Raw genomic sequence first — 17629 nt, 5'->3', positions numbered from 1 at the left:
CTCTCTCTCTCTCTCTCTCTCTCTCTCTCTCTCTCTCTCTCTCTCTCTCTCTCTGTCTCTCTCTCTCTCTGTCATTATCTGGCTATGTGGTCTACACTGGCCTTGAGTTCTCAGTCCTTTGGCTTCTACTTTCACAAGAGCTGGGACTAGAGAGGCACGGACTAATGGGGGGGGGGTCCACAGTGCTCTGATTTCAGAAGGGTCAAGGGTAAAGTTTTCTTCCACTGTACTTCTTGGGCTTTTCCTTTAGATTCTTATGTTTTGTTTTGTTTTGTTTTGTTTTTTTTACATATTTTTAAAACGTTTTTCTGAATGCCTATGTTAATTAGACTTCCCATTTCAAGAACTTTGGGTCTAATGCAGATTTTCTGAGAAATAATTCCATTTCTCCTTTCTCATTTCCTTCTATGTTCTTTATTTCTTCCAAGTTGAAACTTGCTGAGTTTTTTGTTTGCTTATTCATTTGTTTTGAAGTGGTTTTCCTTTTTTTTAAAAGCTTTTTTGAGACGGAGTTGCAAGTTTTTCTCAGACAGTTAAGATTTCTTGGTGTCTTGCCTGTTTTAGAGTAGTTCACTTAAAAGCTTGAAAGGTTCTATGCTTTGCACGAGGAGCCGGTTAGCTGTTGGCAGGTCTCACTACAGAGTGGCTGGCCTGGCCTTATGGGAGCTCAGTACTCCTAGGTGTTTCCTTTAGACTGCTTTAGGTTGTCAGAGAAGACACTTTGTAGCTGCTGAGTGGAGTAGAGGGCACTGTCTGCTTCCAGGAGCCAAGCACAAGAAGGAGGATGGCAGGTGCAGAAGAGCATGCATCAAAGTTGTCTTTTCAAGAGAGAGCCCATTCCACTAACAATTCCTAGAGCTCTCTCAAGTTCACCCATCCATTCCTAACTCCACCTTTCCCTCTTTTTATGGGAATTGGACTCAGTTTTCCACCAGCTAAGAGAGATTGAAGTTAGTGGAGTTCCAATTACATTCTAATGTTCCTCTTGGTTTCAGCTTCATCTTCATATACATTTTCATAAACACTCGGGGGCCATCAACCCCCGAGGCTTCAGGGACATGATTTTGGGGGCTGTGCATCTCGTCACGCTGGCGCCCCTCCCCCGATGAGATGGAGCAGCGGCCATTTCCTTACTTCAATTTCCTTCCTGCTGACCTTGAGCTGCAGAATAGTTTTAAAAGAATAGTTATTTCTTTACTTATTCATTTATTGTGGTTCTAGGTATCAAACCAAAGGCACCGAGCATGGTGGGAAAACACTCTATCTAAGCCGCCTTCAAATCCTCCTCTGCCCCAACAAAACAACAACAACAACATCAACAACAATCACAACAAAACCACCATCATTATTACAACAACCTCAAAACGAAGTGAAACATTTCCTGCTGCGTCTGTGTTTGGATGAAGTGCTTAGGAGAAATTTGCATATCTAACTACTTATCTGCTCTTTTGCGGGAAGTAATCGGATAATAGGACGGAGACGGTCTCTTGGGTCATATAATTGAACCACCAGCCAGCTGCCTATTTCCTAGAAATTAAAGCCAAATAATTATTGTAATAATTTTGCGAGTTAGAATACCAAAAAAATCCTCTTATAAGTACTTTATGTACTAAGATTTCTTTAAAAATGTTTTAAGTGGATGATAATGATGGTGATGCATGTGTGTATGTGTATGCACACACACGCACGCATGCACACAGACACACACACCCCACGGCATGGGTCAGAAGGTCAGAGGGCAGCTTCCAGGAGTCAGTTCTCTCCTGATTTAGGGATGAACATATGGTGTCAGGCTTGTGCTGCAGTCACTGTTAGGTCTCCATGGTAAATCTATAGTGAATTATTGTACCTGGCCTTCAACCTGTTAGTGTCTTGCGACACAAGCGATCCAAGCAGCCAAGAAAAACTAAAAGCACATTAATATAAAATTATATGGTGAGATATTAAAACACTAAGGTGAGGAATCCTAGTTTGAAATTTTTAAATATTGGGAAGTAGCTGAAATTTTTTAAATACTGTTTAGATGAAGAAAAATATATTTGTGAACCCAGATTGAGTTGCAGTGTATTTGACTTGGACTCACGTTTCAAGATCTTATTGGGAGCTCTTTCCTTTGGCTGCTGCGTCTGCAGTCATGAGTATGCTCAGGCTACAGAAGAGGTTTGCCGCGAATGTCCTCCGCTGTGGCAAAAAGAAGGTCTGGTTGGATTCTGACGAGACCAATGAAATCACCAATGTCAACTCCAGTCAGCAAATCAGGAAGCTGATCAAAGATGGGTTGATCATCCAGAAGCCATGACTGTCTATTTCTGGGCTCGTTGCTGGAAAAACACCCTGGCCCGACGGAAGGGCAGGCTTATGGGCATAGGGAAGAGGAAGGGCAGGTATATGGGCATAGGGAAGAGGAAGGGCACTGCCAATGCTCGGATGCCCGAGAACGTGACCTGGATGAGAAGGCTGAGGATCCTGCGCTGACTTCTCAGGAGATACCGGGAATCCGAGAAGATTGACCGCCATATGTACCACAGCCTGTACCTGAAGGTCAAGGGGAACGTGTTCAAAAACAAGCGCATCCTCATGGAGCACATCCACAAGCTGAAGGCAGACAAGGTCCGCAAGAAGCTCCTGGCTGACCAGGCTGAGGTTCGCAGGTCTGAGACCAAGGAAGCGCGAAAGCGCTGGGAGGAGCACCCCAAGGCCAAGAAGGAAGAGATCACCAAGACTCTGTCCAAGGAGGAGGAGACCAAGAAGTAAAGCTTCCCTCGTGTCTATACATAGTGGCCTGGCTGTGGCCTCACGTGGGTGTTATTAAAATAAAACAACCCTTTAAAAAAAAGATTGTATTGGGTCATTCTTAACTGTCATGGTCAATGCTGTTCAGAGGTAACACTTACCTCTGGGAAGTATTAACTTCTTTTTTATGTAAGTACACTGTAGCTGTCTTCAGACACTCCAGAAGAGGGCGCCAGATCTCATTACGGATGGTTGTGAGCCACCATGTGGTTGCTGGGATTTGAACTCTGGACCTTCGGAAGAGCAGTCGGGTGCTCTTACCCACTGAGCCATCTCACCAGCCCCTGTATTAACTTATTAAGATACCGACAGGTAGCCTACGCCTGTACTCCCAGCACGTGGACGGCAGAGGAGAGCAGATCAGGCACTTCAGGTCATCTTCCAACACATAAGGTAGTTATGGCCAGTCTGGGCCATATGAAAGCTTATCTTAAAAACAAAACAAAACAAAAAACCAAACCCCACTACCATCAATAGATGCAAAACTTAAGTAAATTTAGATCTATTAATCTTTTTCATGGGGCAAAACTATTTTCTCACACAGAGTTGCCTCACTTGCTCAAAGCCACCCTGTTTTTTCCAAAGTTCTGATCATAATGGATCCTGCAGCTACAAGCTTCGGGTCAGAATAAGTCCTGTAGTGCTCAGTAGCTGTACAAGGGCGTGAAGATGCTTCTGCTGCTAGCGAGAGGATGTACAGTGTCCGATGTTAGCAAGAGGATGTACAGTGTCTGCTGTTAGCGAGGGATGATATACAGTGTCTGCTGTTAGCGAGGGAGATGTACAGTGTCCGCTGTTTAAAAACCATCAAGGGTACGCATACATATTAGTTTTGTAGTTTAAGGAACTCAAATAGAAACTTCTAAGTCCAGCAGTGTCTTCTTGTGCAGCAAGTATGGCAAAGGTAAAATAAGGTATTTGATAGAACTAGATCCTCGGGACAAATCAGATGAAAACTCTGAAAAGGCTTTTATATACCTTCTGGATTAAAAAACCCAAAATCATTAATGGCTCAAAATACCTTGCTAAAGAAAGATGGTGAAGAGTCAGGGCAGCTGTGAATTCTGTGGCAAGAGTTTTTGTAGAGACTTGGAAAATGTCACTAACTTCCTACAATGCCAGAGCAGTGCTCAAAATTTCAGACACTGCTGGACTTAGAAGTTTCTATTTGAGTTCCTTAAACTACAAAATTAGTATGTATGTGTACCAAACTGATTTAAAATAAATGTTTATTAGTTTCTTAAAAAAAAAAAAAACCATCAAGGGAAAGGGCCGTGTGCTTAATATGCTACCTCTCATGTAAAAGCAGGAAGGCATTGAGATACACTTTTATATGTGTTTATATGTGCATGAAGAATATTTTATAAGGTTGCATTCTTAAAAGTTAAAGATGAGCTGGGAGGTGGGAACTTGGCAGGGGAAACTCCAGAGAAGACGTTTTTGCTATATACATTCTTCTTAGGATAGCAGGTTTTTTGTTTTTGTTTGTTTGTTTGTTTTTTGTTTTTAAAGAAAAGTTAAATTAAAACTATTCAACTTTAATAACAAATCCACATCAAACTAAACTGGATTTGCAAGAGTGTTTTGTTGTTGTTGTTGTTGTTTGTTTGTTTGTTTTGTGTTTGGGTTTGTGTGTGTGCGTGTACGTGTGTGTGTGGGTGTGTGTGTGTGTGTGTGGGGGTGTGGGTGTGGGTGTGTGTGGGTGTGTGTGTATGTGTGTGCACAGGCATGTGCGTGCTCTCTCAGAGTCCAGGCTCAGAGCCAGCTGAGTAAAGACATGGCTAAAGACATTTGGATTTCCATGTGCTCTGTCCATTTGTATCACTCATTCTTAGCTCTCAGCTGCATTCTGTCTTGGTGCACATGGCTGTCCTCAGAGGCTCTGGAGAAATGGCCATTAGATTCAATGTGTCACAGGTTGACATTGTTCTTATGCCTCCCAGAAGAGGAAGAGAACCTCCTTCTTCAGCAATAAAGTCTCAAGAAGACCCTATACCACCTAGGGTCGCTTGCTTAACTCATCCTTGATCCATGAACCAAACTGTGGTTGGCGGGTGGCACACTCTGACTGCGGAGAGGCATAGGTCACATGCAGATGTTGTGGTGGCTGTTTGAACCTTCACCATGTAGGAAGGGGAAAGGTACTCTCTGAAGCTAGGGCTGATGGGAAAACATTCACATCTTCTATAGACCCACAGTGCTTATCAACTTTGAATGAACCGTCCACATCCCTGACATCCATGTAACCCAACTTTTATTTTTATTTTTTATTTTTTCCCAAAACAGGGTTTCTCTGTATAGCCCTGACTATCCTGGAACTTGATTTGTAGACCAGATTGGCCTTGAACTCACAGATATCTGCCTGCCTCTGCCTCCCAAGTGCTGGGATTACTAATCTAGACTTGTTGAGAAAACAGTGAACTGCTAGATGTTAGAGACATGTTAAGTGACCACCCACTAAGTCTGTGATGCCTATTTATTTGGGTTTGAAAATTGAAAGTATAGTATGACATCTTTTATTTTTTGACTCTAACCCATTCTCTGAAACCACTGTTTATTCCCTCTTAGTATAAATAGTGTGAGAATCTAGACTACAATGAGGAGACAAAGGAAAACTGATGTTAAAAGAAAGCATAAGACAGCAAGCTCTGATTTCAGACATGCTGACCTATTGATAACCTTGTGGGGTTTATTGCCTTGGTTTGTTTTGCTGGTGCTTGGATGGAACCCAGGGCCTCTTACATACTGGGCACATGTGATACCACCACACTACACACCTAGATCTAATTGAATACAATTTTAGAAATTGAAAAACTTAGCTAAGTTTATTAACAAGTTATCTGTCTGATCTTGAAGACAGAAGGGTGGATCTTCAGAGGGACAGCTAACAATGCATTTTGTAGCCTTTTCAGAGCCTGCAGAGAGTCTATTTTCTTTTTCAAAAGACAATTCAGATACACTCAAAGACAGTCATTCCTTTGCATAGCTGAAGCAGAAGGGTGAACCAAGCCAATTGGACACTTTTAAATATCCTTTTCCCCATTACCAAGGTGGTGGCTTGGCTTTGCAAAATGGCTGGAAGCTATGTTAGCATTTGCCATAGAAAGAAGGTTGATGTTCCTCCCCACACTCATGCGTGGAAATATCAAGAGGTGGGGACTTTAGGAGGTACAGAGGCCATGAAGGCATACCCCATGAATGGAAGTAATTTTCCTCAGACGAGGGCCTGGAGAGTTCTTTCTCCTTCTAGTTATGTGACGTACGGTGTTTGTTTGTTTGTTTGCTGTTATACTAAAATGATAGAAAATCAGCTATGGGAGGAGAACGGAGGAGATCTTGGTGGTTCATGGTCACTTGGCACCATTGTTTCTGGACCACGGTAAGGGAGAGCATCATAGTGCACATAGAGAGAAAGGTTTCTCACTTCATGGCAACCTCAAAGCAAGGGCAGACTTCAGACAAGCCACAATCTGAGGGTACACATCTTCTTAGTTTTTCCAGCTAGGCCTCATTTTCTATATAGTCTCTACTAACTCACAGAAGTCAATGCAATTCTGAGTCCATCTAGAGATGAATCTATTGATGATATCAGAGCCTTAAGGATCTAATTACTTCCTCAAAGTCCCACCTATAAACACTGCCACACAGAGGCCAATGCTAAATTCAACACATAAGCCTTTGGAAGATATTTCAGATCCAAACCATACATGAGGTTACAATGAAAAGCCTGTTCAGGTCAACACACTAGGAAATAGGGCCTCAGCAGACACCAGTGTTGATTTTCCATGTTAGGATTCCTAATTTAATAACACCTGGAAGGCCCTTGCCTTCTAAGATAACATATTCACTGGTTGTGGGCTTTAGAACATGGACATTTGGGGGAGGCAATTATTCTGCCCACCACAGAGGTATAAAAAGAAATATTCATGAAGATTCTTAGCATTGCGCTTTCTGAATTCTTAGACACCTGATAAGTGTTAACGTATAGTTTATTAGTTTTAAAAATTCAAATGTTTGACCATGTATACCATCCCTATGGACTCATGTTTAAAATGCCAAGTCCCTGTCTTATACAATTTTACAATCCTGTAGAAGGTTGGGGCCTGGCTGCCAAAAATAGATCACAAGAGGCATTTCTTTGAAGGTTATACCCACCTCTGGTTCCAACTTGCTTCTTTGCTCCCTGGTTAGCAAGTGAACTATGCCACAAGCCCCTGTCACCACAGACTAAGCCAGTCTTCCATACCTTCCCCACCTAACTGACTGCAACTGTCAATCAAACAGACCTTTCTTCTTTTTCTTCTTCTTGTTCTTCTTGTTCTTGCTCTTCTTGTTCTTGTTCTTCTTTTTTTTATTTGCACATTTTATTTTATTTTTTAAACAATTATTTTATTAGATATTTTCTTCATTTGCATTTCAAATGCTATCCTGAAAGTCCCCTATTCACTCCCCTCACCCTGCTCCCCAACCTACCCACTCCCACTTCTTGGCCCTGGCATTTCCCTGTACTGGGGCATATAATCTTTCCTTCTTTTAAGTCACTCCTGGTGGGCATTTGATCACGGTGTCACAAAAATAAAGTAGAATGAAGTAGAACAGGCCAATTAATTAGATACAGACTTATGGGTTTATTTAGGGCTTTACATAAAGCACTGCCTGTACTGCCTGCTTGCTAAGCATGAGGTCACTTGCTACCTCAAACAGAGTGGCCTGGAGAAATGGCTGAAGCAGTGGTCATTGCCCCTCACAACCTGCTGCTGACTGCCCTGAAATTTTTCTCTAAACTCTTGCTTGTTTCCCTCCATCCCCCAAACTACCTTGAGGTTTTAGAGTATAAAATGAGAATACAAACCTGACCCCACACCGAAGCCTCTGGAGAGCTGTTCTGGCTTCAGCCACCAGTGGCACCTCCTCTCTTCTGTTCTTCTCACTGTGGGAATACTTCTGGTCCCAAGAAGATCCCACAACAAAACCAAAACACGTACTATCCATCATCCGTATCCAGGTTGAATCCATCACCAGTATCCAGGCTGAGGAAGAAACACCATGGTACAGTCTCCTGGGGACCAAGGAAGTTTTACACCTGAGAGCTCTCTGTATTTAGATCAGAAGAAATGTTCTTGTCCAAAATTAAAAGGTGGTACACAAATGGGAATTACTTTAACCAGAAAAATCTTCAACATATGATCTGTCTTTACCTAACATAAACCAAATATAATACACATGGATTGTGGAAAGTTTTTAGAAAATATTCAACTCCCTGAAAAAACAAAACAAAACCCCGCTGCAGCTTGTCAATGGTGGTACATGGATTCTTTCATCAAGAAACATTGAAATTCCAGCATTTGTGCTTCATTGCAGCACCCAGCACTGTGTTTGGTTCTAAGGGTATCCTTCTTTAGGGAAATGGCTTGCTGGCTCCAAACTGAACTCAGCACAGGGCAGCAGCCCAGGCCAGGGAGTGAAGGCTTGATGGGTGTTTTTTCCCTGTTTACAATACTCTAACACGTTTAATGGCTAAATACAACTCCCATCACTTGGAGGCAGGTATATGGTAGCTATAGAGAGCCTCTCAAAATGATAGGTGAAGCTTAGCTTTTACCTCTAAATAAGGGTACAGATTAAGTCTTTAGAAGTTCTAGTGGGGGAAAAAAAAACCCAACCAACCCATGATACCTAGAAGGGTCAATCTCTGCAGGAAGGAAGTTTATATTTGGTATGGTGGGCCATCCCTGGTAGGTGTTCTTTTTGGCTAATAATAGTCTTTGTTGAGTAGTCTCTCTCCTGGGAGGGAATGCTAATGCAGAGCGCACTGAGTTTTCTGCTGCTGGCTGGGAATTATCAATAGGTCATAAATAAACTACAACCGTACAGAAAAGACAATAAGATTATAGGTACTCCCACCACCTCCAATTACAGTAAGAGCGACAATTATAAGGTTGTACTCCTACGGCTACCCTGGGGAGAAAATGAGAGGAAAATGTTCCATTAGCTTAATGAAGAGAGGAGCAGGGTTGCAGTCAGATTTCCTCACTATTAGCACCTATGGTGTGCCCAGCACAGAGCAAGCTGGAGTTGCACAGTAACAATTAAACTTTCTGACAATTAACCTCTGCAGCCCACAGCCCCTGTCCCCAAGGGAGACATTTCAAAGACTCACATATACATTGTTGGTCTCACCTACATAAATTGACTTTGAAATTTGAGTGAATATTTTTTTGTTTGTTTGTGGAAATGGAGGGACTCAAGGTGACTAAGGGGCATCCTTGTCAGGGTTGCTAGGGAGCACACATGGATGGGAGGGGTCACCAGCTGGGAAAGGTAGGGTTAAAAAGCCATGGCCACATTTCCTCCCTAGGGAAAAGACGGCTGCAGGTCAATGGGAGCAACGTGGCTTCGTGTTATGTGTGCTAGGAGGGTCACTCAGGGAAAGAGTAGATGTGAGGCTTCGCTTTGCAAATAACACCAGTGAGCTAGGTTGGTCTACTTGCTAGGTGTTGTGTCAGATGCAGAAGAAAGGCGGCTCCCAACGCAGGCACAGAGGCTAGCTGTAGCATTTATTCTTCTCTTTTGTACAATGGCACTCCTGAAAGAATAAACTTTCGAGTGTTATTTGAGGAGTGTACTGGCTAGTTTTGTGTGTCAACTTGACACAGGCTGGAGTTATCACAGAGAAAGAAGCTTCAGTTGGGGAAATGCCTCCATGAGATCCAGCTGTAAGGCATTTTCTCAATTAGTGATCAAGGGGGAGGTCCCCTTGTGGGTGGTGCCATCTCTGGACTGGTAGTCTTGGTTCTATAAGAGAGCAGGCTGAGCAAGCCAGGGGAAGCAAGCCAGTAAAGAACATCCCTCTATGGCTTCTGCATCAGCTCCTGCTTCCTGACCTGTTTGAGTTCCAGTCCTGACTTCCTTTGGTGATGAACAGCAATGTGGAAGAGTAAGCTGAATAAACCCTTTCCTCCCCAAGTGCTTCTTGGTCATGAAGTTTGTGCAGGAATAGAAACCCTGACTAAGACAAGGAGTAAGAAGACAGTGTATAGGATTAGCCATAAGAACTGCCGATCTGTCTATGATACCCAGCTCTCTTAGCTCTCTAGGTTCAGAACTACCCTAACACACTGCTTTTGTGTGGCATACATTAAACACTCATTTAATTGTTAGCAAGATGTCCCTCTGGAGACGAGGACTTAAAACTTTGAGTGGCATCGAATATCTAACTTACTTGGTTTCCTCTTAATTTCAAGAGCAGTGAATGAGGGCCGAGGAGCTTTCTCAGTGGTTAAGAGCACTTGTTGCTCTTGCCGAGAGCCTGGGTTTCCAGTGCTGACATGGCAGTTCACCATCATGTGACTTTGATACCCTCTTCTGGCTTCCAAGGGTACCAGGCACATGCATGCGGGTAGACACTTATACAGATAAAATAATAAAAATAAACCTTTAAAGAGAAGTAAAAGATATTATGCTATTTGAACATGTTATGTGTATGATCTGCTGTACAGAGAATCAATACATATTCTTATATGTGGGAAAATAATGGATACACACACTCCCAACATTCTGTTATCTAAACTCAAGAAACTTCTGACTCAGCTTCTCCACCCACATGACCAGAATCCTGGTGGGTTTCTTCATTCATTGCTGCTGTTGTCTCTCATGGCTGAGCTGAGGGACTGTTAAAAAGTGCATGTTCTGTTTACCCATTGGATAAAGTGGTTCGTAGACAAAGCCTAGTGGGGCTGGTGAGATGGCTCAGCAGATGATGATGATGGCTCAGCAGATGATGATGCTTGCTGACAAACTGAGTATCTGTGTTTGATTCCCAGGACCCACATAGTGAATGGAAAGAACCAGCTCCTGCTTGTAGTGTCTGTGACCTCCGTATGAGCACTGTTGCATGTGCACATATATATATATATATATATACACATACAAACATACACGCACACAAACACACACAGAACCACACATATAAACATATGCAGACATACAAACATGTAAACACATGCAAACACACACACAATCATGTAGACACATACGAACTCATATACAAACATGTACATACACATACAAACACACACATATGCAACAAATACAAATGTAGTTTGCTTCTTATTTAAGAAGCAACACAGTGCTGCCACTTAATGCATACCTCCTTCCGTTTTGTACTCCATACTCTGCAGAGTGACAATTGACCTCAGTCACTCAGGATCAGGTCCGGTCCCTGTGTCAGTACCTCATGGGATCAAAATCACTCTCACTGCTCCCCGAAGACCTCCTCCCAGGCAGTTCATGAGCTCTCAACCTCCCAGATTTGACTTCCAGCCCTCTACTTACTGACTATTGAAGGGAGCAGCAAGCTGAGCCAAGCAGCAGACTTTGACCTGTTGAGAAGTGCCCTTACCCAGGGCACACTGCTTCAAGTACTATTATTCTTCAGCCCTGTGGAGCTTCCATTTCAGAAGGTAGGTGCACTAGTGAAATGTAGGATTTCTGGTGTTTTGTAAAATTACAGCAGCTGTTTATGTTTGATTTTATCAGGCTGGAAAGATGGCTGGCTGCTCTTCAGAGGTCCTGAGTTAAATTCCCAGCAACCATTTGGAAGTGCACATCCATTTATTAATGGGATCTGATGCACTCTTCTGGCATACGCAGGCTGATGCAGAGGCCATGGAAGGGTGCTGCTTACTGGCTTTCTCACCCTGGCTTGCTCAACCTGATTTCTTATAGAACCCAGGACCATTAGCCTAGGGATAGCACCATGCACAATGGGCTGGACGCTTCCCAATTCCCTATTCCCTAACTGAGAAAATGTGTTACAGCTGGATCTCATAGAGCTATTTCCCCAATTAAGGCTCCTTCCTCTCTAATGACTCTAGCTTGTGTCAAGTTGACACAAAACCGGGCAGCCAATGCAGTGGCTAAAGCTTAGCATAGAATAGGTTGAGAATGAACCTATTGGGGTGGAAGTGTTCTATTCTGGGGTCTAGGGTCTCCATGCTACTTCTTCACACTACATCTCCTCCCCCTGTCCACCCTTCTCATAAGGGAGCAATGGAAGTTATTTCTTATGGTTACAGATGGGAAACAAGACCTCATGAGTTTTAAGGGAGTTTCTGTCTTGATGAGCATAAACTATCAAATCCTTTTGATGAATGACAGGCACACACACACACACACACACACACACACACTAATGGTGTGTGTGTGGAGAACCTAGTCATTTCTCACATCCCCATTTGCTTCATGTATGGGGATTGACACAGGTGATGTAGTTGTACAGCTTCTCTCATTGTTTGAATCCAGAGTTTTGTGATTTAGTTCTAGATAGAGAACCTGTCCATGGCCTCTGCATCAGCTCCTGCCCGCATTGGTTCCTGTCCTGTTTGAATTCTTGTTCTAACTTTCTTCAGTGATGAACAGCAATGTGGATGTGTAAGCTAAATAAACCCTTTAATCCTCAACTTGTTTTTTTGGTCATGGTGTTTCATTGCAGCAATAGAAACCCTAAGACACCCACTCTACAATCTTATTTACAAAGCAAATCCTCCGAATGATGCAACATGAAAGGGTACTATTCTTTACTAAGAACACAGGAACTTTGGTGGCATCCCAGAAATTCTGGAGTGCAGAAGTGCTGAGAGCCCTGGTGAATGAGAAGACTTGATATTAAGACTGAACCAATGCTGAGGGCCAACTTAAGGATAGCTGAGTTGTCTCTGCATTCAATGAGCAAATCAGTCTTTGTGGCATTAACAGTGAGATGCAGCATCCAGCTAATCATGCTGCAGAGCGAACACATCCAGATGGAAGCATTTGGATGGTGCATCATGATTGGACAATTGTTCTTTTGGTGACTGGATGGTGCACCGTGATTGGACAATTGTTCCTTTGGTGACTGGAACACCCTTTCTGCTTCTCACCCAGAGAAAGCTGGTGAACATGCAAGGATGGGAAGAAGTGCAGCATACCCCTGCTTTTGCTGGTGGATGTACCTGGCACCAAACTACACTATACAAGGCATGTTTGGGGGGCAGAGATGAAAGTCATGAACGTGTGGATACAGGGTAATCCCTTCTTGATGTAGGGGACACATCTCCCAGGAAGTTAAACACAATGATCAAACTGACCAAAAGTTGGCAATGTTTTCTTCCTTCCTGCCTGCCTCCTTTCCCCCTTTCCTTCCTTCTTTCTTCCACCTCTCCACTTCCTTTCTTTCCTTTTTTGCTTCCCCTTCTTTTCTTTCTTATTTCAGAACAGTGTCCCGCAGTACAGCCATAGCTGGCCTTTTATTCAGCTTCTATGCCAACAAGACTCAGAGAAGATCTTACTTCTGCTTCCCAAGTGCTAGGTATAAAGGTGAGCACTGCCATGCCCAGGAAGTTGGCTGCTTTTTGCTATGCCAGCAGTTATAAACAATGCTGGTAGGAAAATTATCCTCCAAACTACCTCCAACTCCAACAATCAATTTGATAGCACAGTATAATCATGTATCCTTTAGTAAGCACTGTATCCTGCACATGTGGTCGTTTGAAGAATTCCCAGTTGGATCTCCACACAGTTGATTCTTCTGTGACACTCCTTTTAGGAGAAACTAACTTCCAAGCAGTGTTGAAGGTTGTTTCCTGTTTGTTTTTTTGTTTTTTTGTTTTGTTTGTTTGTTTTGTTTTAAATCTCCTAACTGTTATATGATTTCACCTTTAATGGGTATATTTGACACAACAGTTTAGATGGTATCTAATTTTAAAGATGAGGGAACAGAACCAGAGTCTCTTCTAGGTCACCTTATGCGGCTGTTATGACAACTGTGAGACAATCCAACACGTGAGGTGCAATGCCTTCGAGAAGTGAGAGTTTATCCCAGACACCAGGTCTCCTGCTATGGTTGAAGAGTGCAGCAGGCAAATGTAACCATTTGTTTTGAACTAAAGCATAGCTCAGGAAAGCACTGTCCCATCGGTGCTGTTGTGCAGGTGTCTATGTGGTCCGCGAGTCCTGCAAGATGTCTTGATTTTATTAAAATTCTCGTAACTGGTTATTACATATTATTGCAATGGGTAATATCAGGTATGAATCCTCCGGTTGCCAGGTCACATTTTTGTGAATTACAAAGGATGGCATATTTCCTTATTCTGCAGTATGAATTCCCTATTGGTACTAGCATGGTTTGTGTTTTGGTTTGGTTGGTGGTGGGATCTTGTTCTGTAGCCAAGGCTATCTCAAACCTCACTACCTGAGGCTGGCCTTGAGTTTGTGGCAATCCTGCCTCAGCATCTTGAGTGGTGGAATGATAGGCGTGCCAGCACACCTGGCTGTATGTTGCCATAAACACAACAGACACATTTAACAGAAGACAGTCTTTGTTCTCTTCACTCCTTCTCTGGCTTTCAGTCTTGTCACTTTAGCTATAACTACTAAGAAACCTTTCATTCTGTGGAGGGGATGGCCATTATCTATCATAGGCATGCACTAGTGTATGCACGTTGCTAGTACTGAATTCTAGACTCTATTCATGAGAAATGGGTATTTATTAACTAGTTGCTACTTAGCAAATATGCTCTATACCTTGACTTGATTTTTATGTGAGTACTAAGCCAACAAGTTATATAAGACCAATTTCACTTGCTTTTTTATAAAAAACTCCATTAAAAGATAATTCTTATTATTGTTATTACTTTGTCTTCACTGGTTAAATTGACATTTAGTTATTGGGTTCTCTGAAGGAACATAACTGATAGTGTATGTAAGAGGATCTATTAGAGTGGCTCACAGGCTGTGGTCCAGCTAGTCCAACAATGGCTGTCTCCCAGTGAAAGGGCTGGATGTCTCAGCTGTTCTTCAGTAAACACTGGAATCCTGAAAAAACAGTTTCTCCTGCCAGTGAAGGAATGCCCCAGCAGTAGATGAACTTGCCACTGAGGGGGAAGACAAGCTGGCAAAAAGCAAAAGCATCCTTCTTCCATGTCCTTTAGATAGGCTGCCACCAGAAGGTGTGGCCCAGATGTAAGTCTTCCCACCTCAAATGATCCAATCAAAAAAAATCCTTTCTTGGTGTGCCCAGCTGCTTGGGTTTTACTTAATTCAAGACGTCGTCAAGGTGACAATCAAGAACAACCACAACAGTAGCATACAATACTAATTTACCTTCTGTCTGCTCAAGCTAGTCACAGAAGCGGCAGCAGGCTAGCACAGGAAGCAATGTCACAAACATGGAAATACTCACATGTGAGATTTCCTCTTGGGAGTCAAGGGGGTAACTATGTCAGCCTGACATCATTTGTGGGTGAACAGCCAAAAATAGTAAGTAAGAAGTCAGGAAATATTTCACATGAAATACAAATATCCACAGGATTGTTTTAAGAATGGTTCATAATAATTCTTAGTCTCTTGATAGAACATTCAAATCGGGAGATGAGAACATATGTGCAAACATTTATTTTCTCTTATTTCAAGCAGTCTCACCCCTCAGCTGTACACTCCAGGTACAATTGCTGTAATTTTCCTGTCAAAATAGATACTTCATTTAAAAAATCCCCAAATTACTATTTTTATTTCTAGAACTTATCTTTATGCCCTACATAAACAGAACCAAAAAACTCTGATACTGAGAAATATTTCAGCTTCTAGAAACATGTGGGATCATTATGTACCAGGTGTGCCTATTGTTGAGATACATTTAAAAACAACCAACCAAGGCTGGACAAAGGGCTCAGTGGGTAACATGCTTGTCACCAAGTCTGACAACCTGCGTTCAATCCCCAGGACCCATTTAGTGGAAGGAGAGAGATGACTACCACAAGTCACCCTCCAACCTCACATGTGTACGTGCCTTCACAAAATTAATATATATTTTAAAAAGAGGCAGTTAAGACTCACTTTCTTCCTATGGCTTCCAAAGTAGCTTCAAAGGCTTGTGCAGAAGAGTTCCCTAAATATGGGGAACCTCACTGAAATTATATCTTGAGATGATGAATTGGAAAGATATGTGTTTGAAAACATACAATTTTGCAGTTGTCACTGTTTTTTTGTAGGAAGGAGGGAAGGGTTTTCCTATATAGCTCTGGCTATCCTAGAACTCACTATGTAGACCAAGCTGGCATTCAGAGTTCTGCCTGCCTCTGTCTCCCAAATACTAGGATTGAAGATGTGTACCACCATCCCCAGCTTTCAATTGTTTAAGGTTGTGTGTGTGTGTGTGTGTTTTCATGTTTGAGCTTGTCCTATTAAGTGGAAGCATCAGGAGGCCAGCAAATGGCAGGGCACATAAATGTGGGCCACCATTACCTGACTTTATTTCATGTAGGTGCTGGAGATGGAACTCAGGTTTCCTTAGCCACTCTCTCTACAGCCACTCTCAGTTAGACAGATTCTAGTGACATCTGATGTGAAGGCCTGATTGATGGATAATGTATGTGTCTGGGCAAGAATGAAACAATCAGATATCTGATGGGAAACTTCATGACAAAATCGTATCTTGCATTTTTTATGTCTTTTCTCATAAATTGTGCCTAGATCCTTAGTGAGCAGCGGATTCATGCCATTATTTGTAATACTAATTACTTTTAGCCTTACTGCAAATTTTTAGAAAATGACAATAGGCACAGAGCATCATCAGGGACCAGGACGAGAGTGTAGCATAAGAGAACGCAATGGGACAAAAGACATTGAGACAGACAGATGAGAAGTCAGAATAGTACAATGAAAACAACTTCTAGCCGGGCGGTGGTGGCGCACGCCTTTAATCCCAGCACTTGGGAGGCAGAGGCAGGCGGATTTCTGAGTTCGAGGCCAGCCTGGTCTACAGCCTGAGTTCCAGGATGCCAGGGCTGTACAGAGAAACCCTGTCTCGAAAAACCAAAAAAACAAACAAACAAACAAACAAAAAAAAAAAAACAAAAAACCAACTTCTAAAAGCTGCTAGCTGCATGTGGAGAAAGGACTCTTCGCACCCTTAATATAGGCGAGAATTTCAGCTCTCAGCGTCCTAGTTGCCAAACAGAGAGATTTATCAGTTATAAGGATACATGTGTCGCTCCTCTCCCCCCACACCCTCTCCTTCACTCTTCCCTCCATCCGATTTTTGTGAGGTAGGATCTTGCTGTGTAGTCGAGTACCTTTGAACCTGTTATGTCGCCTTAGCTAGCCCTAAACTCAATTCTCCTGCCTTAACTTTCCAAGAGCTTTGACTGTACAAATGTCACTGCAACCAACCTGGGTTCATGTTCTGTGTCTGTGCATATACTAGTGAGCCTACTCGCCATTGATATACATTTTATGTGCTGCAGCATAGATTCAACACTTGGCCTTTCCCTGGTTAACTAGAACATTATCAAAAAGTATGTGGTGTGTAAAAATGGTGTGACCTACTTCCAGCTCCGAGGCTATGAACACTGCAATCTCATTTCATCCACGTACACACATGTTACAACATGCACTATTGTGAAAGCACAAGGTCTGATTGAAGAGAAATGGCATTTTGGAATTGTGCTCAGCCTAATTTATTAGAGTACATCCTTCACTATGCTGCTCATTAACTCTTCAAGTGTCACTGTAAAATCTTAGGCAGCCTGGTGGTCCCCTCTATTATAAATTCCCTAAGCATCACTCTTTTTCTTCTATGAAGGCCTTAGGACACATTTTTGCATCCTGAGTTTCAACATCTACATTAGATATATGACCTGAATGGTTATTACTTAACTGTTATTCAACATTTTTCTTGATATGAATTTATTTTTTAAAAATTAGAAGTTTTGTTAGAATTGGAAATGTACCAGAGTATCTGGCAGAGATAACCATGAAAAAATATATACTAGTGGTAGTGGCACACACCTTTAATCCC

At 42.4% G+C, this 17629-nt stretch overlaps 1 pseudogene; it reads left to right on the top strand.

Moving 5' to 3' along the window:
* Positions 1 to 2134: 2134 nt before the first annotated feature.
* Positions 2135 to 2754, top strand: LOC110309737 (annotated as a pseudogene).
* Positions 2755 to 17629: the final 14875 nt, after the last annotated feature.

The sequence above is a fragment of the Mus caroli genome, chromosome 14 (genome assembly GCF_900094665.2).
Source record: "Mus caroli chromosome 14, CAROLI_EIJ_v1.1, whole genome shotgun sequence".
Classification (NCBI taxonomy): domain Eukaryota; kingdom Metazoa; phylum Chordata; class Mammalia; order Rodentia; family Muridae; genus Mus; species Mus caroli.
This window is presented reverse-complemented; position numbering and strand designations above follow the sequence as displayed.